This window comes from Conger conger, chromosome 5 (genome assembly GCF_963514075.1).
Source record: "Conger conger chromosome 5, fConCon1.1, whole genome shotgun sequence".
In the NCBI taxonomy this organism is placed as follows: domain Eukaryota; kingdom Metazoa; phylum Chordata; class Actinopteri; order Anguilliformes; family Congridae; genus Conger; species Conger conger.
This window is the reverse complement of record NC_083764.1, coordinates 65,509,284-65,523,314: the sequence shown is the minus strand read 5'-3', so window position 1 is coordinate 65,523,314 and position 14,031 is coordinate 65,509,284. Positions and strand designations below refer to the sequence as shown.

Below are 14,031 nucleotides of genomic sequence, written 5' to 3'. Positions count from 1 at the left end.
GGTGTAAATGTGAAGAGGGAGGTAACATTTCTCACACACAGATGCTTTAGTTATATTGCCGACTTTATAATATGAGTTTAATGTGTAATTTTCAGGAACTATGGAATTTCTAAAGATTCTGACAGGGATAAAAACCGATCATGAAGCACAGAGATTTCTGGACTAATTTAAAGACATTTTACAGTGAAGTGTGTGGATTTCAAAGTGAAACTAAACTACAGATTTAGCAGAAGCCATTACTGAGCTCAGAACAGACGGAGACAGAATGGCGTCTGGATCTTCTCTCCTGGAAGAGGAGCTCTCCTGTCCTGTGTGCTCTAAAATCTTCACGGATCCTGTTGTCCTGAGATGCAGTCACAGCTTCTGTGAGGCCTGTCTGCAGCAGTACTGGGAACACAAGGGATCTCTGGAGTGCCCAGTTTGCAGGAGAAGATCTTCTAACAAAAATCCTCCTTGTAACCTGTCTCTGAGGAATGCCTGTGAGTCGTTCTTGAAGGAGAAAAGTCAGAGAGCTAAAGCAGGATCTGAAGTTCTCTGCAGTCTGCACAGTGAGAAACTCAAACTCTTCTGTTTGGAGGATCAAATACCTGTCTGTCTTGTCTGTCAAACTTCAAAAAAACATGAAAACCACAAACTGCAACCAGTTCAGGAGGCTGCAGAAGTGTTTAAGGTAATTCTCAGTTCAAACAATTTCCTTTTGTAAATTCATTGGGATTAAAAATTATTTGGATTTATACAAAATTGGGATTTCCAGTGGTTTAGCATATCATTATTTTTCATGTATCTGTTCTATGTAAAAAATAATATGTCTGATTATATTGCAAAATACCGCTGAAATTTGCTGACAGCAGGAAGTCAAAACTTAATATTTAATAGACGGAAATGTATAAGGTGACCTTTGGTCTGAGATTATGGTTTTATCTCTTTATTACATGTCACATGACTGACAGAGAGACAGGAGGGAGGGGCAGGAGTGTGGAGACGTTCTCAGAGCTGTGTTAGGGAGCAGTGCTCAGCATGGGACAGTAGGGGACAAAGTTCTTGATCAGATAAATGTATCTGATACAATGTGGCCTTAGAGGGCAGATCACTGTTAATGTGTCACTGGAGAGTAAATATAGAGCACACTAAACTGAATTTAATATATGAATTAATTTGTATGTTGTCATTTACTACAGTCATACCTGTTTGCTTGGCATGTCCTGTCATAGAGGCAATGCAATGTCTCTGTGAACACATTGTTTCTACACATGGGCGGCCTGTAGCGTAGTGGTTAAGGTAAATGACTGGGACATGTGAGGTTGGTGGTTCTAATCCCGGTGTAGCCACAACAAGATCTGCACAGTCGTTGGGCCCTTGAGCAAGGCCCTTAACCCCACATTGCTCCAGGGGAGGATTGTCTCCTGCTTAGTCTGATCAACTGTACGTCGCTCTGGATAAGAGCGTCTGCCAAATGCCAATAATGTAATGTAATGTAATGTAATGTTGACCTAGGTCTCCATTCTGGCTCCTCTCTGTCTGAACAGGGGCTCTTGTGCTGTCTGTGCAGGCAGTGAAGTTTACTGTCTGTCTGTGGTTGTCATTTCTTTCCAGGAGAAACTCAGGACTGCACTGGCTCCACTGCAGGAGAAGCTAAAAGCCTTTAATGCAGTGAAACTAACCTGTGATCAAACAGCAGAGCACATCAAGGTACTGTATTGAGGCCTTTAAATCACAGTGTTGAAAATGCAGCACTGGATTGTGCTGAAATGATGGTGAATAATGTTTATTCCAGAGCCAGGCCCAGCACACAGAGAGACAGATAAAGATGGAGTTTGAGAAACTTCAGCAGTTCCTAAAAGATGAAGAGGCAGCCAGGATCACTGCACTGAGGGAGGAAGAGGAGCAGAAGAGTCAAAAGATGAAGGAGAAGATTGAGAAGATGACAGAAGAGATATCATCCCTTTCAGAACAGATCAGAGCCATAGAACAGGAGCTGGGAGCTGAAGATGTCTCATTCCTGCAGGTAAGACCTGTTCACTCTGTGTCTGTAGGTCTCTATACACACTGCTGTTAATGCTTGCATACATTCATTTATACAATATAGTATTCAAAAATCATTAAATCTCCTCAAAACTTAATCAAGCAGAATAATTGTCTTGCAGGGAAAGGGTTTTAAAACCAGTTTATTGTGCAACATCTCAGGTAATACATTACATTACATTAATGGCATTTGGCAGACGCTCTTATCCAGAGTAACGTACAGTTGATTAGACTAAGCAGGAGACAATCCTCCCCTGGAGCAATGCAGGGTTAAGGGCCTTGCTCAAGAGCCCAATGGCGGATCTTATTGTGGCTACACTGGGATTAGAACCTCCAATCTTTCGGGTCCCAGTCATTTACCTTAACCACTATGCTACAGGCCACCCCGTATTAAAGTGTTAAAGCAGCACATTCATTTTTCTGTCATGTCATATCTAAAGCTATTTAAAGATATTACTGTGGTTTCTGATGCAGTGTTGATGGACTGAGTATTGGCTACACTGGTAATAATTCACTCTCTTTATTTCAGAGCTACAAGCACACACAAGACATGTAAGCAAACTCCATCCTCTCTCATAGTGTCATGGTTTCTCACTGTCTACTTCTGGAAATTCCTGTATTTACCACTCTAGACCTCTAGAGGGCTTTCCGGCTTAGCTCTGCAGGAGAAATTTCCTCCTGCATGTGGAATGCGGGTGTAATCATGGCCAATTGCAGTCAGCTGCTTGAAGAGCTATTTAAGTCTCTTCCTGGCACTGTCGGTCGGTCGGTCGGTCGGTCATCAGTGGTGTGGGGCTGTGAGTGTGTGGCTCTCAGTGGGGCTGTGAGTGTGTGGCTCTCAGTGGGGCTGTGAGTGTGTGGCTCTCAGTGGGGCTGTGAGTGTGTGTCTCTCAGTGGGGCTGTGAGTGTGTGTCTCTCAGTGGGGCTGTGGGTGTGTGTTTCTCAGTGGGGCTGTGTGTCAGAACGCTGGGAGGGATGGAGCCATTTTCTTACAGAATGAAGATCTGATGTTGCTGCTGATAATCTTCTATGGTAATGAAGCCACGCCCACAGCACAAGTGACTCCTGAATATTATTGCAGAGCCCAGTGCACCCTGGGGGATCCAGAGAAGGTCTCAGGAACGCTGATTGATGTGGCCAAGCACCTGGGCAATCTGAAGTACAGAGTGTGGGAGAAGATGCTGGGGACTGTTCAATACAGTGAGTACTGGGGGCAGGGAGCTCCATATTTTCACTGCACAGGGGGAATCTTCAGCATCCTTTCCACAAGCTGATGAAGCCAGTCAGAGTCATATTGGTCCTGTCTGTGTAAGAGCCCTGGAGTGAAGAGACTGAGCACCAGTCCTTAATCTCACTGATGCTCATCATAAAATGCTGCTTTAAGAGTGATACTGTATTTAAGGGGAAGGACAGGAGCTACACAAACACTGACAGGCTTTGCTCCCTCTTACAGGGATTATACAATATGTGACTTATGAAATATTAATATCCTTTAGTTCTGGTGCTTCTCTCACACATGTATCTGAGGCTATAATGTTGTTCTTGTGAAACCCAGTTAATATCATGAGGAGCCCTTTGTGTCTGACAGTTTCCCTTTGTGCAGATCAGTGCTGACGTCTCATTCTCTGTCCCTTCAGCTCCTGTGACTCTGGACCCAAACACATGACATCCACTCCTCTCACTGTCTGAGGATCTGACCAGTGTGAGATGCAGTGGTGAGAGACAGCAGGTTCCTGATAATCCAGAGAGATGTGTTGGGTGGTTGTGTGTGCTGGGCTCTGAGGGATTCAGCTCAGGGAGACACTGTTGGGATGTAGAAGTGGGGGGTGTGGCCTGGATGGTGGGTGTGGTTAAAGAGTCCTTCAGCAGGAAAGGGCGTTTGGATCTGAGCCCAGCAGGAGGAGTGTGGAGTATAAAGCTGATCAGGGGGGAATACAGAGCCATGACATCCACATCTACACACCTCACTGTGCAGAGGGAACTCCAGAGGGTCAGAGTGGAGCTGGACTGGGACAGGGGGAAGGTGTCATTCTCTGACCCCAGTGACAACACTCCTCTCTACACTTTTAAACACTCCTTCACTGAGAGACTGTTTCCTTTCTTTGGTACTCTGGGGACTGTGCGGATCTGTCCACTGGGGGTGTTTGTAAGTGTTAAACAGCACTGTGGGATTATGGGTAAACATCAGTTGAAGTAAAATGGGATAGTAAGGATCCTACTTTATTGAGTCTAACCTCCAGAGATGCCCTTAAGAACCAAAAATCAAGCTTCCACCTTAGGCTTCTATGCACATCTCATAATACATCTCATTGTTTAAAACGCATCCTGTTGTTGAAATTATTATATTCATGTGATTAGTTCATTATTAATTGCTTATCATATTATTCATTGCTTATCCTTTCCTAATTTCTTCGACTATTATTGGTTGCTTATGCTGGAGTGATCCAGAGCATACACACTTATTAAAGTATCATAACTTGCTTTGTGCTACTCAATATTATTTTCTGTAACTGTGTGAGTGGAGATGTCTCTCCCTGTCTGTACCATGGGCCTCCAAGGCCACGGCTATTAACTGTGTGTTCTGGATTATCTTGTCTTGGGGCCTGAGAGCCTGCAGAACCAAAAACATAAGACCTCATGACGGAAGCTACCATGGGGATTATCTTCCTGGAAATAGGGAGTTAAAACAAGATAAGATAGATTTCTCAGACGTGCAGTTAATTGCACAGGCACCTGCGTATACATCATGCTGGAATGTTTTGAGAACATGTATCTGCATAGACAGTACCTTGAAGGGGGAGTTATGAATAAACAATCTATAGTAAGGAGAAGAGCGGTGGATTGTTTTTGAATATTGATTATCAGAAATATTAATGAATACTAATGAAGGGGCGTACATTTGTTGCGCTCTGTGCCTACATATATCCAGACAGGTCCTGGAACCTTGGTCCTTGTTTTTGCATGTAACTTGGACCCTATGCATAGTAAAGATTGAATTATTTTACTGTCTTTGTCTCTGAGTGTTTTCATACAGAAATACATTAAAATTCCTACAACAATCCTCTTGGCACAAATAAAATAGTGCTCATAGCAGTTGTAATGGAGCGCTGGGATTGTGTGCGCAGTAACGTAAAGACAGGAGATATCTGTATCGTCACTTTCATTGGAAGTTGAACAGGACCAGAGAAACGAGTGTGACTCACCACCTCTTCTAACAGCCGACTTCTTCACTCGTTCTTCACCCCGACGCAGCTGCGTAACAGTGACTCTACCGCCCTCTAGTGGAATCAGAACTGGCAGTCTCACGCCACTCCACTCCATCTCCTGCCACCAAACATTTTAACATACTATAACTCTACTTACCAGCCTAATCGTTCTACAATAACCACTGCAACGAGTATTTTTACTTCTCAGCAATTATTTTCATAATATCCTGCCAATATCCAAATGCCAATAATGTAATGTAATGTAATAATATGAAAAAATAAGATAAGTTCATAATCAGAAAAAATATAGAATAAAAATATATATACTCAATGAAAGTCTTTCAGATGATGAGGTGACTCTCTCTGTCTTTGTGGGTCTCGGTCCCAGTGCACTTTGGTTGCTGGGTAACCAGCCCCTGAGGGAGGCGCTGTCTGAGCAGTGATATGAGGAGCAGTGACATGAGGAGCAGTGATATGAGGAGCAGTGATATGAGGAGCAGTGTTATGAGGAGCAGTGACATGAGGAGCAGTGTTATGAGCAGTGTTATGACTGGGGACAGTACAGTCCTTCAGCTCTCCAGCAGAGATCTCCTCAGGTGACTCAGGTTCTGAATGGATTGGGTCCTGGTGTCTTTGGACCGCTCCTCCATCCTCCAGCCTCTCTCTGTAGGATACCGGTCCAGTCACCGTCTCTGCGTATCCAGGAATCCATTTTGGTCCGTGACTGAAGTTCCTTGTATGTGCAGGATCACCGATGACAAACCTGCCTGTCATGGTTCTCAGTTTTCTTTGCTTCTTTTGAACTCTCCATTTCAGGTGGGGGTGTATGGAGTCCAGGGTGCAGCGGAGAGCAACATTCCCGCTGGTGATAGAGCTGTCCTGGTCTGGAGAGTTGCTCTGCAGCTGAACCAGACTCTTGCCCCTTTGGTGTCCAGTGTTCCCTCCAGACAGTTTTTCATAATCTCCTTAAAGGTTTGGACTGGCCGCTCTGCAAGCCTGTTTCTTCCTCATGAACCCTGTAAACTCTGCACTCACAGAGCAGCTGCCATTATCAGAGACCAAGAGTTCTGGCTGCCATGGCGACTGAAACTAATGTGCAGGCACTCAGTTGTTCAGGCTGCAGTGGCTGAACTACACACCCATCCATTTTGAGTGTGTGTCAATGAGGATGAAAAACTCATGTCTGTTGTTTGCGTTTTCGTTCCTTGTGACCCTCTGTGCTCACCGTAGTCAGTCTGTCAGTTCATTCACTCTTATTCATTCGTTCCCCCCTGTGTCTCCACCTCCCACTCCTTATATGGACTTCAGCCATCTTGTGTACATCTGGGCTGTTCCCCTCTCCGCTCTGGTCATGCGGCGGCCATCTTGTGTACATCTGGGCTGTTCCCCTCTTCACTCTGGTCGTGCGGCGGCCATCTTGTGTGCGTCTGGGCTGCTTGCAGAAGGAGAGGCCTCTGAATGATGAGTCTGTAAATCTGGCACGTCTTTGTTTGCCGCTTCCAACGCTTGTGCCGCGCTCAGCGCCTGTTCAAAAGTCCGGTCCGTTTCCGACAAACAGACGGCGCTGAATAAGGTCATCTCCAGCTCCACAAACCAGTCTCTCTCTCGTGGCATTTCCGTCGGCTTCGCCCCATAATTGCAGTCCCGTGCTGATTTTCTCGACACGGCCACAGAGCTCAACATGGATTCCCCCAGTTGCCTGAACCTCCAGGTGAGTTTGAAGCGCTGGAATGTTCCTCGAGCAGTGTCACTCACTCATGAGTCTCCTCATGATGGGGTGGGGGACGTAGAAGACGAAAACATGCTATGGACGTGTTTTTTCAACACATGTGCATGCCCATATAAAACTGAAGCTTTTAAATGTAAAATACAACGTAATTTTTCTGATAATTGTTTATCTTTTTTTGGTAAGGAGTCTGTATGCAATGAGTAGGCCTACATCTCCCTCTCTCTCTCTCTCTCTCTCTCTCTCTCTCTCTCACACACACACACACCTCTATTAATATGACAAAAATCTATTCCTTCTTTTACCAGTCCTGTGGACAATTACAACTCTTACAACTAATACTAATTACTACTCTCCAGAGTTCCCTGGGTTTATCCACTGGGAAGATTTCAACGGTTAAAAAAACGCACGTGTCAAAAGGTGTTTCGCTTTTTAAAGCATTTTTAAATTGAATGTGTTTCATACGGATTTAGCTTGCCGTAAATTAACTGCATCCCATGGCTTTGGTTTACTCAGCTCTCTCCATTAGCTTCATCAGTACTGTAGATGAGCTATTCTAAAGCACAGCTCTCTCCATTAGCTTCATCAGTGCTGTAGATGAGCTATTCTAAAGCACAGCTCTCTCCATTAGCTTCATCAGTGCTGTAGATGAGCTATTCTAAAGCACAGCTCTCTCCATTAGCTTCATCAGTGCTGTAGATGAGCTATTCTAAAGCACAGCTCTCTCCATTAGCTTCATCAGTACTGTAGATGAGCTATTCTAAAGCACAGCTCTCTCCATTAGCTTCATCAGTGCTGTAGATGAGCTATTCTAAAGCACAGCTCTCTCCATTAGCTTCATCAGTGCTGTAGATTAGCTATTCTAAAGCACAGCTCTCTCCATTAGCTTCATCAGTTGATTATCAAGAGGAATAGATTGTGGACTCCAGCTCTGTATCTGTGTGTGAATCATGAGTTTATTTGGGTAATGAGACTCCATTTGCATTAATTCATGAGAGAACTGACAGAACCTGAAGAACAGGGCTGGTGTAAAAGTGGAGACAGACTTTTACAGTGTACCACTTTCTCACAGACAGACACTGTAGCTACACTGGGGAACTTATGATATGATTTCACTGTATATCCTTCAGATTTATTTTTACCTGCAGTTTGTGTAACAGCTAAAGTGAAAAGTGAAACTATCCGACCGATTTAGCAGAAGCCATTACTGAGCTCAGAACAGACGGAGACAGAATGGCGTCTGGACCTTCTCTCCTGGAAGAGGACCTCTCCTGTCCTGTGTGCTTTGAAATCTTCAGGGATCCTGTTGTACTGAGATGCAGTCACAGCTTCTGTAAGGCCTGTCTGCAGCAGTACTGGGGAAAGAAGGGATCTCAGGAGTGCCCAGTTTGCAGGAGAAGATCTTCTAAGGATCGTCCTCCCTATAACCTGTCTCTGAAGAATATCTGTGAGGATATTAAAGGAGAGAAGTCAGAGAGCAGAAGCAGGATCTGAAGTGCTCTGCAGTCTGCACAGTGAGAAACTCAAACTCTTCTGTTTGGAGGATGAAATATCTATCTGTCTTGTCTGTCAAACTTCAAGAAAACATGAAAACCACAAACTGCTACCAGTTCAGGAGGCTGCAGAAGAGTTTAAGGTACCTGGTTATATTGTGGTGCCTCGGGGTAGATCCTGAGGCCGTGGGTGGGCCCAGCTGGAACCCAAGACAGAGGAGTCAGTAATATTCAGAAAAAATATTAATCTTTTTTTTTTTTTTTTTTCTCTCATCGGGGTATTGCTGATAGCGCCTCCCCTCAGGGCAAGGGTAGGAAAACTGGAGAAAATAAAAGGGCCGTTGAGGCAAAAATAAATTAGGTTCTTCCCAGACCAGGGTATTCTTCAGGGCCTCCTTCCTTCTTCCCTCCTGGGCCGCGTCGGGGCTGGGGGAAGCACACAGAGATAGGGTAAGGTAAGGGTGCTCGATTATCCTCAAGTGTCCGTTGATAAAGGTGGGGCCTCCTTTTAGGTTCAATCCTCCAGGTCAGTACGGCAGAGGATCTTTCCTCTCGCTGCTCTTCCTTCCTCAGAATAGGCGCCGACTGACCCTGTTTGCAGCCTCGACCGCGCCTTAAATACCCTCCCTGCTCATTAGGGAAAAGGGCTGCAGCCGAGTCAGTACTTTTCCACCGTGCTCCCTCACGTGCACTGTCCGGGACTGCAGGTAGAGGAATCTCTCTCCATGGTGCTGATCTCCCCACCACCTCTCTAGGAAGATACACTCCTGCGCACACCTCTCCCAATGCGTAACGCTGCGGGGCTGCGTTGTGCGGGTGCTTCCGGGGTTCTCCACCCACGTGGCGCAACATGCAGGAGCAGGGGCGCCACAATATTTATATATATATATATATATATATATATATATATATATACTTCTTGGACCGCACTGGCTTTGAGTCTCTGAGTATGTGACATTCAGACACATATTTTACTGCAATATGTGCAGTTGGTCCCTCCCCCCAGACTATCGGCAGTTGGTTGCTCTCTTCCAGATGGACAAAGTTGGGGATATGTTTTTTTAAATTTATAAAAAGATTTTTCTCTAATATTATTGTGTTTTTCACATTTTAGAAGGAAGTGCACCTCCGTTTCAACCTCACCTTCTTCTTCTTGCGTATGTCATCAGATCCTCAGCTCCGTTGCAGCAAGCCAGTCCAGCGTCTCGTCATCCAGGTTCATCAGGCCTAGGTCGCCATGTGGTGGGCGGTGTTTCGGGCAGCTGGTCATAATGTGTTCCACAGTCTGTAGGGGGTCTCCACATTCACAGTGGGCACTGTCCGTGAGACCCCACCGTTGCATTGCTTCACCGAAGCGTCCCACGCCTGTCCTCAGGCGGTTGAGGGTTGTCCACTGCTTACGGGGCAGGTGCTGACCAGGGACGTCTGTGGGATCCTCGATGTAGTTGTGAAGCCTAGATGGTTCTGCTGCTTTCCACTGTTCTCTCCACCTTGCCTTGACCCAGGACGCCTTGTTGATGTCAGCTGGTGTTGTACTGAGCAGTTCCTGGGCCTGTATCGCAAAGGGACGCCCGGACTTGAGGCGCTTGCGCTGCGGTCTCTCCGTGATGGTCTTGTGGAGGAGGTGGGATTCACTCATCTGTGCCTTCCGAGCAAGGGCCAGCATGGCTCCTTCCCGTCTGACCTCTACTGGGGCGATACCAGCTGGGACAGGTAGTTGGTGAGTTGGAGTGGCTCGTAGGCATCCAGAGACAGTCCGTAAGGCGTCGTTGAGGGCAGTGTCCAGCTTCTTCACGTGGGAGCTGCGGCACCAGACTGGGGCGCAGTACTCGGCAGCCGTGAAGACCAGGGCCTCGGTGGAGATGCGCAGTGTCTTCTGTGTGGCTCCCCATGTGGTACCGGCTAAGCGGCGTATAAGTGCAGTGCGGGCGGTGGTCTTTGCCTTGGCACTGTCCAGGTGTTGTTTGAATGACAGTGTTCTGTCGAGCTTCACGCCGAGGTACGTAGGGGAGGCTTGGGACTGTAGCCGGGCGCTGTCAACCATGACGTTAATTTCGCGGGTTGCTTCCCTGTTGTTGAGGTGGAACATTGTAGACACGGTCTTGTCCACACTGAGCTTGAGGCGCCAGTCCTTCAGGTACGAAGACAGGATGCTCATGTCCTCCGAGAGGCCCTCCTCCACTGCCTGCCAGGATGGTTTGCTGGTTAGGATGGCCAGGTCATCTGCATAACCATACTTCCTTGATGTTGTTAGGGGTAGGTCATAGATGTAGATGTTAAACAGCATAGGTGCCAGCACCGAACCCTGTGGGACACCGTTCTTGAGCTTTCTCACCCTGCTGCTCTGGCCGTCGCTGGTCAGTAGCCGGAAGCTGCGGTTGCTCAGCGTCTCCATTATAAAGCTCACCGTGTGCTTATCTGGGATGGTTTCCAGAAGCTTCATGTGTAGCCCACGTGGCCAGACCGTGTCGTAGGCAGCTGTGAGGTCCAGAAAGATGGCACCAGCCTTCTCTCCTGCCTGGAAGCTGTCCTCTATGTCTTGGCATAAGAGGGTTACCTGGTCATACAGTAACCTCACCTGTCATACAGTGACCTCATATCCTCTGTGCTGTGTTTAAGCATCTCTGTCCTGATGCTGCCATGGCCACAAGCTTTTCTTGGTTTAAGTTTTTTAATTTGGTCTTCTAATTCCTTAATTGAGATTTGGTAGTCAAGTGCGTTCTGATTGTTTTTGATAGTTGATTCTAGGATTTTTAGTTTCTTTGATTTTGTTCTGCTCCAAATTGAGTGTTTGGTGATATTTGTTGATAAGTTTTCAAAATGTGTAATCTCTCTCTCTGTCTCTGTCTCTCTGTTTCTGTCTGGGTTACCACAACAAATATATCAAAACATTATACCACCACCCCAGAGTCGTAGCAGACAACATTGGGAAATGTCCAGAATGTGAGTTTGACAGCCGTTCCTGAGGAAACATGAGGTCATGATGAAGCGGCTGCATACCGTCCCCTTTGAGAGGAGCTCAGAGTGTGTGAAAGAGTGGAGGTGCCCATATGTCCAGGTAGGATGTCTGTACATCTCACCTTATCATTGGACAAAGAGCTACAGTGGATGGTCCTGGTCAGAGGGGAGCCAGCATACTGTAACAATGTGTGCAGCAATGTCCTCCGCTGGGCTGCTGTTCCACATAGCGCTGACTGGCCCATGCAACACTGAGCACCTCGTCTCATTTCTGGGTGACCTCCATGGAAGGCTCGTCCCAGAGAAACTACAGAGACTATTGTCCTCGTATGACCACCGTCCGCATGATGAGAGGTCCCTGCTGAACGCAGTGAAGGCTTGGGATGGATCAGGCATTCAAAGAGGCTTTTGCCCGTGTGTATGGCAAGAGGGGATATAAGGTGTGATACAGATGGGAAATTGTGACTCAATTCAGAGGACCTGGATGACTAGCATTGATGTACATACAGTATTTATCAATGAGTATAAATTATACATATACAGTGCATCCGGGAAGTATTCACAGCGCTTCACTTTTCCCACATTTTGTTATGTTACAGCCTTATTCCAAAATGGAATAAATTCTTTTTTTTCCCTCAACATTCTACACACAACACCCCATAATGACAACATGAAAGAAGTTTTTTAGAAATTTTTGCAAATTTATTAAAAATAAAAAACGAAGAAATCACATGTACATAAGTATTCACAGCCTTTGCCATGAAGCTCAAAATTGAGTTCAGGTGCATCCTGTTTCCACTGATCAACCTTGAGATGTTTCTACAGCTTAATTGGAGTCCACCTGTGGTAAATTCAGTTGATTGGACATGATTTGGAAAGGCACACACCTGTCTATATAAGGTCCCACAGTTGACAGTGCATGTCAGAGCACAAACCAAGCATGAAGTCAAAGGAATTGTCTGTAGACCTCCGAGACAGGATTGTCTCGAGGCACAAATCTGGGGAAGGGTACAGAAAAATGTCTGCTGCTTTGAAGGTCCCAATGAGCACAGTGGCCTCCATCATCCGTAAATGGAAGAAGTTCGGAACCACCAGGACTCTTCCTAGAGCTGGCCGCCCGTCTAAACTGAGCAATCGGGGGAGAAGGGCCTTAGTCAGGGAGGTAACCAAGAACCCGATGGTCACTCTGTCAGAGCTCCAGCGTTCCTCTGTGGAGAGAGGAGAACCTTCCAGAAGGACAACCATCTCTGCAGCAATCCACCAATCAGACTGGGGCGACGGTTCATCTTTCAGCAGGACAACGACCCTAAGCACACAGCCAAGATATCAAAGGAGTGGCTTCAGGACAACTCTGTGAATGTCCTTGAGTGGCCCAGCCAGAGCCCAGACTTGAATCCGATTGAACATCTCTGGAGAGATCTGAAAATGGCTGTGCACCGACACTCCCCATCCAACCTGATGTCCAACCTGACGGAGCCATTATGGGGTGTTGTGTGTAGAATGTTGAGGAAAAAAAGAATTTATTCCATTTTGGAATAAGGCTGTAACATAAAAAAATACTTTCCGGATGCACTGTATATATTTCTTGTAAATGGTTGCCATTTATATAGCGCCTTTATCCAAAGTGTTGTCCTTCTTTCAAAGGGCGGGTTTGTCTTTCTGTAATTCTCAAACAGAATGTCCGTTAGCTGTGAATCTCCAACCGGAATGAGTGCTGTGTAAACATTTTCGTTTATTTCGTTTGAGCCATGGAATTGTAGTAGCGCCTGTTGCTGTGGATTTCCCTCGTGTAAGAAACGCTCCATTTGAATTTGAGCGCCCTCTGCAGGTACAAAGCGAAACGTCACGGTGCTGTTGCTTCTGGAGTTGAATACGGTCCAACAACCTGGCTGTGAACATCCTACTGACCTGCAGAGGGAGCCAGAGAGCCGCGAGACGCGGTCGCCCCGGGCGACACTGCAGCCAATCACGTGTTGCTCTGTGGTGTCGCCGGTCACATCAGATCGTGCGACACATCCACTGGAACACCGCCGTACGGTCCTGAGGTTTTACCTGACATAATACAAGTGTCTTTAATGACAACGTGTTGTAGTGATAATATTTTCACAAATATATTTAATTCAGTTTTACTGTAGCTCAAAGAGGCCAAAATGTCAGGGTAAATGTAGGAAAATATCGGGTTAGCCACCTGAGGCTCAGAGTGAAAACGCCGGATTCAGCTCATTTGGACTGAAGACCGTAAGTTCTTTAGTTGAATCGGGTGAATTCAGTGATCGCAAAGGAAGTGAGTAGGATTTTACCGCCCTGCACACGTACCTCAAACTACAAAGCAAACGTGGAGTCAGGTTCAGGTGGAGCAATTTACTAACAACACCATTGCTGCTGTGCAACTGTTTGAGCTTTGCAAAAGCTTTATTTATTTATCTTCTTTTTATCTCTTAGTCTGAATGGCTAGACTAAGATGTAGGCCTAAACCTTTATTTTATATTTTATAGAGGTTTACATCTAAGGGTTTCGTACAATCAGAACCCTTATAATTTACCTTCGGGAACTACACATCATTCTGTACTTTATATAAGTTCTGTTATTCGTTTTAGGCCTAAATCTACATTTTCTCCTTCTCGTA

At 46.0% G+C, this 14,031-nt stretch overlaps 1 pseudogene; it reads left to right on the top strand.

Annotated features, from left to right (window-relative positions):
- The first annotated feature begins 265 nt into the window (after window positions 1–265).
- Window positions 266–5,648, top strand: LOC133128990 (E3 ubiquitin-protein ligase TRIM35-like; annotated as a pseudogene).
- Window positions 5,649–14,031: the final 8,383 nt, after the last annotated feature.